Source organism: Triturus cristatus, chromosome 8 (genome assembly GCF_964204655.1).
Source record: "Triturus cristatus chromosome 8, aTriCri1.1, whole genome shotgun sequence".
NCBI lineage: Eukaryota > Metazoa > Chordata > Amphibia > Caudata > Salamandridae > Triturus > Triturus cristatus.
Window position 1 is genome coordinate 56,076,453 of NC_140591.1, and position 12,447 is coordinate 56,088,899.

The window sequence follows — 12,447 nt, forward strand, 5'->3', positions numbered from 1 at the left end:
TAAAAAGGAAATTCACCCATCAGACCAATTTAGCTACTGAATAATACTGGACAATTTAACACATAACTGCACATGCAGATAGAGTGACCAGGTTCTGCATTTATCTTTAACAATTATAAAAAATACAACAGAAAGCCAAAATTACCAGCTGGATGAAATAGCTCAGTTGGGAGAGCAGTAGACTGAAGATCTAAAGGTCCCGGGTTTAGGCACATTTTGAACTTCTGCTTTGCATGCCACAAATGCTATTTGGAGTCAACTCATATTGACGTTGTTTATAATGATCAAAACCTTTTATCAAGCTGATCGATAAGACAACCATTTCAACATATTTTTTACATTCTGTCTTTCTGTCAAACTTGCTTCCACCTCTCTTGTATTCAACTTTACCTGCTTTATTTGCCAATTCTTCCTTTAATTGAAAGTAAAGCTTTGCCTGCATCAGCCTCGAGTTCCCCTTATACAAAACTGTTAGTAGTCAGATGACCTAGTTTGCCTACCCTCGCCATATAGGTCTGTGTGTTTGAGTATAAGTCCATTCATAGTTTACAAACATCTTCTAACTAACTTGGCTCCTAAAAAGGAAATTCACCCATCAGACCAATTTAGCTGCTGAATAATATTGGACAATTTAACACATAACTGCACATGCAGATAGAATGACCAGGGTCTGCATTTATCTTTAACAATTATCAAAAATACAACAGAAAGCCAAAATGGCCAGCTGGATGAAATAGCTCAGTTGGGAGAGTGTTAGATTGAAAATCTAAAAGTCCCTTGTTCAATGCTGGGTTTCGGAAAAGTCTGAGAGGTTTCTTGCTTCTCACAAAATATTTCTTGGTATCAGCTCAAGTTTTTCTTTCTTTATTTACCAAAATATTTGATCAACTGATCGACAACATGATCAATTCAACATAGAATTGTCTTTCTGTCCTCCTTCTAAATTTGCTTCCACCTCTCTTGCATTCAGCTTCGACTACAAATGTTTCCTATTTCATGCTTTTTTGTAAAGTAAACTCTTGTCTGCATCAGCTTCCACTTCTCCTTGAACACAGATTTCAGTATTCAGATGACATAGCTTACCTACTCAGGCCAAATACCTCTGTGTAATATGGTGCTAGTCCATTCAGAGTAAAAAACAAAAGCTACCTAACCTGGATCCGAAAAATGCTATTTACCTATTGCACCCGTTAACTGATGAATGATACAGGACATCTTAAAACATAGCTCTAGCATGAGGTTGAGTATCTATTTTCTTGGGAAGTTTAAAAGAAAGGATGAAGACCCAAACTACCAGCAGGCCGAAATAGCTCTGTTGGGAGAGCTTTAGACTGAAGATCTAAAGGTCCCTGGTTCAATCCCGGGTTTCGGCACAATTTCAACTTCTGCTTTTCATGTCACAAATGCTGTTTGGAGTTAAATCAACGCTCTTCTTTATCAAAACCTTTTATCAATCTGATCAACAACACAATCAATTCAACATATTATTTACTTTCTGTCTTCCTTTCAAACTTGCTTCCACCTCTCTTGTATTCAACTATGCCTAATTTATTTGCAACTTCTTGCTTTATTTTAAAGTAAAGCTTTGCCTGCATCAGCCTCCAATTCCCCTTATACAAAACTGTCAGTAGTCAGATGACATAGCTTGTACACCCTGGCCATATAGGTCTGTGTTTCAGAGTATAAGTCAATTCAGAGTTTAGAAAAAAAAATTCTACCTACCTTGTCCCCTAAAAAGGATATTCACTCATCAGACCAAGTTACCTGCTGAATGATACTGGACACTTTAACACATAACTATAAACGAAAATAGAATGACCAGGTTCTGTATGTATCGTCTACAATTATTAATAATACATCAGGAGGCCACAGGGACTTGTTGGCTGAAATATCTCAGTTGGGAGATCGTTAGACTGAAGAGCTTAAGGTACCTGATTCAATCCTGACTTTCAGCACAGTGCGAGGGGATCCTACATTCTTGCAAAATATTTCTTGAAATCAGCTCTAGTTTTTTTTTCTTTATTTCTCAAAATATTTTATCAACTGTTCAACAACATGATAACTTCAACAAAAAGTTGTCTTTCTGTCCTCCTTCTAAACTTGCTTCCACCTCTCTTGCCATCAACTTTGATGACGAATTTATCCCATTTTATACTTTTTTCAAAGTAAACTCTTGTCTGCATCAGCTTTCACTTCTCCTTGAACAAAGTTGTCAGTATTGAGATGACATAGCTTACCTACTCAGGCGACATACGTCTGTGTAATACAGTGCTGGTCCACTTAGAGTTTTAAAAGAAAAACGACCTAACATTTATCCCAAAAACGCTACTCACCCATTTCACCAGTTAGCTGCTGAACAATGCAGGACACATTAAAACACAGCTCTAACCTCAGATTGAAAATCCAGGTTCTGCATCTCTGTTCTGGGATTGTTAAAAAAAAAAAAGGCTGAATACTATAGCTGCTGGCAGGCCGAAATAGCTCAGTTGGGAGAGCATTAGACTGAAGATCTAAAGGTCCCTGGTTCAATCCCGGGTTTCGGCACATTTTGAACTTCTGCTTTGCATGCCACAAAGACTATTTTGAGTCAACTCATATTGACTTTGTTTATAATGATCAAAACCTTTTATCAAGATAATCGACAATACAATTAATTCAACATATTATTTACTTTCTGTCTTTCTTTCAAACTTGCTTCCACCTCTCTTGTATTCAACTTTGCCTCCTTTATTTCCCAATTCTTCCTTTAATTGAAAGTAAAGCTTTGCCTGCATCAGCCTCCAGTTCCCCTTATACAAAACTGTTAGTAGTCAGATGACCTAGCTTGCCGACCCTCGCCATATAGGTCTGTGTTTCTGAGTATAAGTCCATTCATAGTTTACAAACATCTTCTAACTAACTTGGCTCCTAAAAAGGAAATTCACCCATCAGACCAATTTAGCTACTGAATAATACTGGACAATTTAACACATAACTGCACATGCAGATAGAGTGACCAGGTTCTGCATTTATCTTTAACAATTATAAAAAATACAACAGAAAGCCAAAATTGCCAGCTGGATGAAATAGCTCAGTTGGGAGAGCAGTAGACTGAAGATCTAAAGGTCCCTGGTTCAATCCCGGGGTTAGGCACATTTTGAACTTCTGCTTTGCATGCCACAAATGCTATTTGGAGTCAACTCATATTGACGTTGTTTATAATGATCAAAACCTTTTATCAAGCTGATCGATAAGACAACCATTTCAACATATTTTTTACATTCTGTCTTTCTGTCAAACTTGCTTCCACCTCTCTTGTATTCAACTTTACCTGCTTTATTTGCCAATTCTTCCTTTAATTGAAAGTAAAGCTTTGCCTGCATCAGCTTCGAGTTCCCCTTATACAAAACTGTTAGTAGTCAGATGACCTAGTTTGCCTACCCTCGCCATATAGGTCTGTGTGTCTGAGTATAAGTCCATTCATAGTTTACAAACATCTTCTAACTAACTTGGCTCCTAAAAAGGAAATTCACCCATCAGACCAATTTAGCTGCTGAATAATATTGGACAATTTAACACATAACTGCACATGCAGATAGAATGACCAGGGTCTGCATTTATCTTTAACAATTATCAAAAATACAACAGAAAGCCAAAATGGCCAGCTGGATGAAATAGCTCAGTTGGGAGAGTGTTAGATTGAAAATCTAAAAGTCCCTTGTTCAATGCTGGGTTTTGGAAAAGTCTGAGAGGTTTCTTGCTTCTCGCAAAATATTTCTTGGTATCAGCTCAAGTTTTTCTTTCTTTATTTATCAAAATATTTGATCAACTGATCGACAACATGATCAATTCAACATAGAATTGTCTTTCTGTCCTCCTTCTAAATTTGCTTCCACCTCTCTTGCATTCAGCTTCGACTACAAATGTTTCCTATTTCATGCTTTTTTGTAAAGTAAACTCTTGTCTGCATCAGCTTCCACTTCTCCTTGAACACAGATTTCAGTATTCAGATGACATAGCTTACCTACTCAGGCCAAATACCTCTGTGTAATATGGTGCTAGTCCATTCAGAGTAAAAAAAAAAGCTACCTAACCTGGATCCGAAAAATGCTATTTACCTATTGCACCCGTTAACTGATGAATGATACAGGACATCTTAAAACATAGCTCTAGCATGAGGTTGAGCATCTATTTTCTTGGGAAGTTTAAAAGAAAGGATGAAGACCCAAACTACCAGCAGGCCGAAATAGCTCAGTTGGGAGAGCGTTAGACTGAAGATCTAAAGTTCCCTGGTTCAATCCTGGGTTTCGGCACAATTTCAACCTCTGCTTTTCATGTCTCAAAAGCTGTTTGGAGTTAAATCAACGCTCTTCTTTATCAAAACCTTTTATCAATCTGATCAACAACACAATCAATTCAACATATTATTTACTTTCTGTCTTCTTTTCAAACTTGCTTCCACCTCTCTTGTATTCAACTATGCCTCATTTATTTGAAACTTCTTGCTTTATTTTAAAGTAAAGCTTTGCCTGCATCAGCCTCCAATTCCCCTTATACAAAACTGTCAGTAGTCAGATGACATAGCTTGTACACCCTGGCCATATAGGTCTGTGTTTCAGAGTATAAGTCAATTCAGAGTTTAGAAAAAAAAATTCTACCTACATTGTCCCCTAAAAAGGATATTCACTCATCAGACCAAGTTACCTGCTGAATGATACTGGACACTTTAACACATAACTATAAACGAAAATAGAATGACCAGGTTCTGTATGTATCGTCTACAATTATTAATAATACATCAGGAGGCCACAGGGACTTGTTGGCTGAAATATCTCAGTTGGGAGATCGTTAGACTGAAGAGCTTAAGGTACCTGATTCAATCCTGACTTTCAGCACAGTGCGAGGGGATCCTACATTCTTGCAAAATATTTCTTGAAATCAGCTCTAGTTTTTTTTTCTTTATTTCTCAAAATATTTTATCAACTGATCAACAACATGATAACTTCAACAAAAAGATGTCTTTCTGTCCTCCTTCTAAACTTGCTTCCACCTCTCTTGCCATCAGCTTTGATGACGAATTTATCCCATTTTATACTTTTTTCAAAGTAAACTCTTGTCTGCATCAGCTTTCACTTCTCCTTGAAAAAGTTGTCAGTATTGAGATGACATAGCTTACCTACTCAGGCGACATACGTCTGTGTAATACAGTGCTGGTCCACTTAGAGTTTTAAAAGAAAAACGACCTAACATTTATCCCAAAAACGCTACTCACCCATTTCACCAGTTAGCTGCTGAACAATGCAGGACACATTAAAACACAGCTCTAACCTCAGATTGAAAATCCAGGTTCTGCATCTCTGTTCTGGGATTGTTCAAAAAAAGAGGCTGAATACTATAACTGCTGGCAGGCCGAAATAGCTCAGTTGGGAGAGCGTTTGATTCTGAAGATCTAAAGGTCCCTGGTTCGATCCTGGGTTTCGGCACATTTTGAACTTCTGCTTTGCATGCCACAAAGACTATTTTGAGTCAACTCATATTGACTTTGTTTATAATGATCAAAACCTTTTATCAAGATAATCGACAATACAATTAATTCAACATATTATTTACTTTCTGTCTTTCTTTCAAACTTGCTTCCACCTCTCTTGTATTCAACTTTGCCTCCTTTATTTCCCAATTCTTCCTTTAATTGAAAGTAAAGCTTTGCCTGCATCAGCCTCCAGTTCCCCTTATACAAAACTGTTAGTAGTCAGATGACCTAGCTTGCCGACCCTCGCCATATAGGTCTGTGTTTCTGAGTATAAGTCCATTCATAGTTTACAAACATCATCTAACTAACTTGGCTCCTAAAAAGGAAATTCACCCATCAGACCAATTTAGCTACTGAATAATACTGGACAATTTAACACATAACTGCACATGCAGATAGAGTGACCAGGGTCTGCATTTATCTTTAACAATTATAAAAAATACAACAGAAAGCCAAAATTGCCAGCTGGATGAAATAGCTCAGTTGGGAGAGCAGTAGACTGAAGATCTAAAGGTCCCCGGTTCAATCCCGGGTTTAGGCACATTTTGAACTTCTGCTTTGCATGCCACAAATGCTATTTGGAGTCAACTCATATTGACGTTGTTTATAATGATCAAAACCTTTTATCAAGCTGATCGATAAGACAACCATTTCAACATATTTTTTACATTCTGTCTTTCTGTCAAACTTGCTTCCACCTCTCTTGTATTCAACTTTACCTGCTTTATTTGCCAATTCTTCCTTTAATTGAAAGGAAAGCTTTGCCTGCATCAGCCTCGAGTTCCCCTTATACAAAACTGTTAGTAGTCAGATGACCTAGTTTGCCTACCCTCGCCATATAGGTCTGTGTGTCTGAGTATAAGTCCATTCATAGTTTACAAACATCTTCTAACTAACTTGGCTCCTAAAAAGGAAATTCACCCATCAGACCAATTTAGCTGCTGAATAATATTGGACAATTTAACACATAACTGCACATGCAGATAGAATGACCAGGGTCTGCATTTATCTTTAACAATTATCAAAAATACAACAGAAAGCCAAAATGACAAGCTGGATGAAATAGCTCAGTTGGGAGAGTGTTAGATTGAAAATCTAAAAGTCCCTTGTTCAATGCTGGGTTTCGGAAAAGTCTGAGAGGTTTCTTGCTTCTCACAAAATATTTCTTGGTATCAGCTCAAGTTTTTCTTTCTTTATTCATCAAAATATTTGATCAACTGATCGACAACATGATCAATTCAACATAGAATTGTCTTTCTGTCCTCCTTCTAAATTTGCTTCCACCTCTCTTGCATTCAGCTTCGACTACAAATGTTTCCTATTTCATGCTTTTTTGTAAAGTAAACTCTTGTCTGCATCAGCTTCCACTTCTCCTTGAACACAGATTTCAGTATTCAGATGACATAGCTTACCTACTCAGGCCAAATACCTCTGTGTAATATGGTGCTAGTCCATTCAGAGTAAATAAAAAAGCTACCTAACCTGGATCCGAAAAATGCTATTTACCTATTGCACCCGTTAACTGATGAATGATACAGGACATCTTAAAACATAGCTCTAGCATGAGGTTGAGCATCTATTTTCTTGGGAAGTTTAAAAGAAAGGATGAAGACCCAAACTACCAGCAGGCCGAAATAGCTCAGTTGGGAGAGCGTTAGACTGAAGATCTAAAGGTCCCTGGTTCAATCCCGGGTTTCGGCACAATTTCAACCTCTGCTTTTCATGTCTCAAAAGCTGTTTGGAGTTAAATCAACGCTCTTCTTTATCAAAACCTTTTATCAATCTGATGAACAACACAATCAATTCAACATATTATTTACTTTCTGTCTTCTTTTCAAACTTGCTTCCACTTCTCTTGTATTCAACTATGCCTCATTTATTTGAAACTTCTTGCTTTATTTTAAAGTAAAGCTTTGCCTGCATCAGCCTCCAATTCCCCTTATACAAAACTGTCAGTAGTCAGATGACATAGCTTGTACACCCTGGCCATATAGGTCTGTGTTTCAGAGTATAAGTCAATTCAGAGTTTAGAAAAAAAAATTCTACCTACATTGTCCCCTAAAAAGGATATTCACTCATCAGACCAAGTTACCTGCTGAATGATACTGGACACTTTAACACATAACTATAAACGAAAATAGAATGACCAGGTTCTGTATGTATCGTCTACAATTATTAATAATACATCAGGAGGCCACAGGGACTTGTTGGCTGAAATATCTCAGTTGGGAGATCGTTAGACTGAAGAGCTTAAGGTACCTGATTCAATCCTGACTTTCAGCACAGTGCGAGGGGATCCTACATTCTTGCAAAATATTTCTTGAAATCAGCTCTAGTTTTTTTTTCTTTATTTCTCAAAATATTTTATCAACTGATCAACAACATGATAACTTCAACAAAAAGTTGTCTTTCTGTCCTCCTTCTAAACTTGCTTCCACCTCTCTTGCCATCAGCTTTGATGACGAATTTATCCCATTTTATACTTTTTTCAAAGTAAACTCTTGTCTGCATCAGCTTTCACTTCTCCTTGAACAAGGTTGTCAGTATTGAGATGACATAGCTTACCTACTCAGGCGACATACGTCTGTGTAATACAGTGCTGGTCCACTTAGAGTTTTAAAAGAAAAACGACCTAACATTTATCCCAAAAACGCTACTCACCCATTTCACCAGTTAGCTGCTGAACAATGCAGGACACATTAAAACACAGCTCTAACCTCAGATTGAAAATCCAGGTTCTGCATCTCTGTTCTGGGATTGTTCAAAAAAAGAGGCTGAATACTATAACTGCTGGCAGGCCGAAATAGCTCAGTTGGGAGAGCGTTAGACTGAAGATCTAAAGGTCCCTGGTTCGATCCCGGGTTTCGGCACATTTTGAACTTCTGCTTTGCATGCCACAAAGACTATTTTGAGTCAACTCATATTGACTTTGTTTATAATGATCAAAACCTTTTATCAAGATAATCGACAATACAATTAATTCAACATATTATTTACTTTCTGTCTTTCTTTCAAACTTGCTTCCACCTCTCTTGTATTCAACTTTGCCTCCTTTATTTCCCAATTCTTCCTTTAATTGAAAGTAAAGCTTTGCCTGCATCAGCCTCCAGTTCCCCTTATACAAAACTGTTAGTAGTCAGATGACCTAGCTTGCCGACCCTCGCCATATAGGTCTGTGTTTCTGAGTATAAGTCCATTCATAGTTTACAAACATCATCTAACTAACTTGGCTCCGAAAAAGGAAATTCACCCATCAGACCAATTTAGCTACTGAATAATACTGGACAATTTAACACATAACTGCACATGCAGATAGAGTGACCAGGTTCTGCATTTATCTTTAACAATTATAAAAAATACAACAGAAAGCCAAAATTGCCAGCTGGATGAAATAGCTCAGTTGGGAGAGCAGTAGACTGAACATCTAAAGGTCCCTGGTTCAATCCCGGGTTTAGGCACATTTTGAACTTCTGCTTTGCATGCCACAAATGCTATTTGGAGTCAACTCATATTGACGTTGTTTATAATGATCAAAACCTTTTATCAAGCTGATCGATAAGACAACCATTTCAACATATTTTTTACATTCTGTCTTTCTGTCAAACTTGCTTCCACCTCTCTTGTATTCAACTTTACCTGCTTTATTTGCCAATTCTTCCTTTAATTGAAAGTAAAGCTTTGCCTGCATCAGCCTCGAGTTCCCCTTATACAAAACTGTTAGTAGTCAGATGACCTAGTTTGCCTACCCTCGCCATATAGGTCTGTGTGTCTGAGTATAAGTCCATTCATAGTTTACAAACATCTTCTAACTAACTTGGCTCCTAAAAAGGAAATTCACCCATCAGACCAATTTAGCTGCTGAATAATATTGGACAATTTAACACATAACTGCACATGCAGATAGAATGACCAGGGTCTGCATTTATCTTTAACAATTATCAAAAATACAACAGAAAGCCAAAATGGCCAGCTGGATGAAATAGCTCAGTTGGGAGAGTGTTAGATTGAAAATCTAAAAGTCCCTTGTTCAATGCTGGGTTTCGGAAAAGTCTGAGAGGTTTCTTGCTTCTCACAAAATATTTCTTGGTATCAGCTCAAGTTTTTCTTTCTTTATTTATCAAAATATTTGATCAACTGATCGACAACATGATCAATTCAACATAGAATTGTCTTTCTGTCCTCCTTCTAAATTTGCTTCCACCTCTCTTGCATTCAGCTTCGACTACAAATGTTTCCTATTTCATGCTTTTTTGTAAAGTAAACTCTTGTCTGCATCAGCTTCCACTTCTCCTTGAACACAGATTTCAGTATTCAGATGACATGGCTTACCTACTCAGGCCAAATACCTCTGTGTAATATGGTGCTAGTCCATTCAGAGTAAAAAAAAAAGCTACCTAACCTGGATCCGAAAAATGCTATTTACCTATTGCACCCGTTAACTGATGAATGATACAGGACATCTTAAAACATAGCTCTAGCATGAGGTTGAGCATCTATTTTCTTGGGAAGTTTAAAAGAAAGGATGAAGACCCAAACTACCTGCAGGCCGAAATAGCTCAGTTGGGAGAGCGTTAGACTGAAGATATAAAGGTCCCTGGTTCAATCCCGGGTTTCGGCACAATTTCAACTTCTGCTTTTCATGTCACAAAAGCTGTTTGGAGTTAAATCAACGCTCTTCTTTATCAAAACCTTTTATCAATCTGATCAACAACACAATCAATTCAACATATTATTTACTTTCTGTCTTCCTTTCAAACTTGCTTCCACCTCTCTTGTATTCAACTATGCCTCATTTATTTGCAACTTCTTGCTTTCTTTTAAAGTAAAGCTTTGCCTGCATCAGCCTCCAATTCCCCTTATACAAAACTGTCAGTAGTCAGATGACATAGCTTGTACACCCTGGCCATATAGGTCTGTGTTTCAGAGTATAAGTCAATTCAAAGTTTAGAAAAAAGAAATTCTACCTACCTTGTCCCCTAAAAAGGATATTCACTCATCAGACCAAGTTACCTGCTGAATGATACTGGACACTTTAACACATTACTATAAACGAAAATAGAATGACCAGGTTCTGTATGTATCGTCTACAATTATTAATAATACATCAGGAGGCCACAGGGACTTGTTGGCTGAAATATCTCAGTTGGGAGATCGTTAGACTGAAGAGCTTAAGGTACCTGATTCAATCCTGACTTTCAGCACAGTGTGAGGGGATCCTACATTCTTGCAAAATATTTCTTGAAATCAGCTGTATTTTTTTTTTCTTTATTTCTCAAAATATTTTATCAACTGATCAACAACATGATAACTTCAACAAAAAGTTGTCTTTCTGTCCTCCTTCTAAACTTGCTTCCACCTCTCTTGCCATCAACTTTGATGACGAATTTATCCCATTTTATACTTTTTTCAAAGTAAACTCTTGTCTGCATCAGCTTTCACTTCTCCTTGAACAAAGTTGTCAGTATTGAGATGACATAGCTTACCTACTCAGGCGACATACGTCTGTGTAATACAGTGCTGGTCCACTCAGAGTTTTAAAAGAAAAACGACCTAACATTTATCCCAAAAACGCTACTCACCCATTTCACCAGTTAGCTGCTGAACAATGCAGGACACATTAAAACACAGCTCTAACCTCAGATTGAAAATCCAGGTTCTGCATCTCTGTTCTGGGATTGTTCAAAAAAAGAGGCTGAATACTATAGCTGCTGGCAGGCCGAAATAGCTCAGTTGGGAGAGTGTTAGACTGAAGATCTAAAGGTCCCTGGTTTGATCCCGGGTTTCGGCACATTTTGAACTTCTGCTTTGCATGCCACAAAGACTATTTTGAGTCAACTCATATTGACTTTGTTTATAATGATCAAAACCTTTTATCAAGATAATCGACAATACAATTAATTCAACATATTATTTACTTTCTGTCTTTCTTTCAAACTTGCTTCCACCTCTCTTGTATTCAACTTTGCCTCCTTTATTTCCCAATTCTTCCTTTAATTGAAAGTAAAGCTTTGCCTGCATCAGCCTCCAGTTCCCCTTATACAAAACTGTTAGTAGTCAGATGACCTAGCTTGCCGACCCTCGCCATATAGGTCTGTGTTTCTGAGTATAAGTCCATTCATAGTTTACAAACATCATCTAACTAACTTGGCTCCTAAAAAGGAAATTCACCCATCAGACCAATTTAGCTACTGAATAATACTGGACAATTTAACACATAACTGCACATGCCGATAGAGTGACCAGGTTCTGCATTTATCTTTAACAATTATAAAAAATACAACAGAAAGCCAAAATTGCCAGCTGGATGAAATAGCTCAGTTGGGAGAGCAGTAGACTGAAGATCTAAAGGTCCCTGGTTCAATCCCGGTTTTAGGCACATTTTGAACTTCTGCTTTGCATGCCACAAATGCTATTTGGAGTCAACTCATATTGACGTTGTTTATAATGATCAAAACCTTTTATCAAGCTGATCGATAAGACAACCATTTCAACATATTTTTTACATTCTGTCTTTCTGTCAAACTTGCTTCCACCTCTCTTGTATTCAACTTTACCTGCTTTATTTGCCAATTCTTCCTTTAATTGAAAGTAAAGCTTTGCCTGCATCAGCCTCGAGTTCCCCTTATACAAAACTGTTAGTAGTCAGATGACCTAGTTTGCCTACCCTCGCCATATAGGTCTGTGTGTCTGAGTATAAGTCCATTCATAGTTTACAAACATCTTCTAACTAACTTGGCTCCTAAAAAGGAAATTCACTCATCAGACCAATTTAGCTGCTGAATAATATTGGACAATTTAACACATAACTGCACATGCAGATAGAATGACCAGGGTCTGCATTTATCTTTAACAATTATCAAAAATACAACAGAAAGCCAAAATGGCCAGCTGGATGAAATAGCTCAGTTGGGAGAGTGTTAGATTGAAAATCTAAAAGT

At 37.4% G+C, this 12,447-nt stretch overlaps 4 non-coding genes across 4 annotated transcripts; all 4 read left to right on the forward strand.

Moving 5' to 3' along the window:
- The first annotated feature begins 2,471 nt into the window (after positions 1-2,471).
- Positions 2,472-2,544, forward strand: TRNAF-GAA (transfer RNA phenylalanine (anticodon GAA)). Its single transcript has one exon. It is a non-coding gene; the product is annotated as a tRNA-Phe (tRNA).
- Positions 2,545-5,387: 2,843 nt separating this feature from the next.
- Positions 5,388-5,462, forward strand: TRNAQ-CUG (transfer RNA glutamine (anticodon CUG)). Its single transcript has one exon. It is a non-coding gene; the product is annotated as a tRNA-Gln (tRNA).
- A 1,675-nt stretch (positions 5,463-7,137) lies between these two features.
- Positions 7,138-7,210, forward strand: TRNAF-GAA (transfer RNA phenylalanine (anticodon GAA)). Its single transcript has one exon. It is a non-coding gene; the product is annotated as a tRNA-Phe (tRNA).
- Positions 7,211-8,306: 1,096 nt separating this feature from the next.
- Positions 8,307-8,379, forward strand: TRNAF-GAA (transfer RNA phenylalanine (anticodon GAA)). Its single transcript has one exon. It is a non-coding gene; the product is annotated as a tRNA-Phe (tRNA).
- The last annotated feature ends 4,068 nt before the right edge of the window (positions 8,380-12,447 follow it).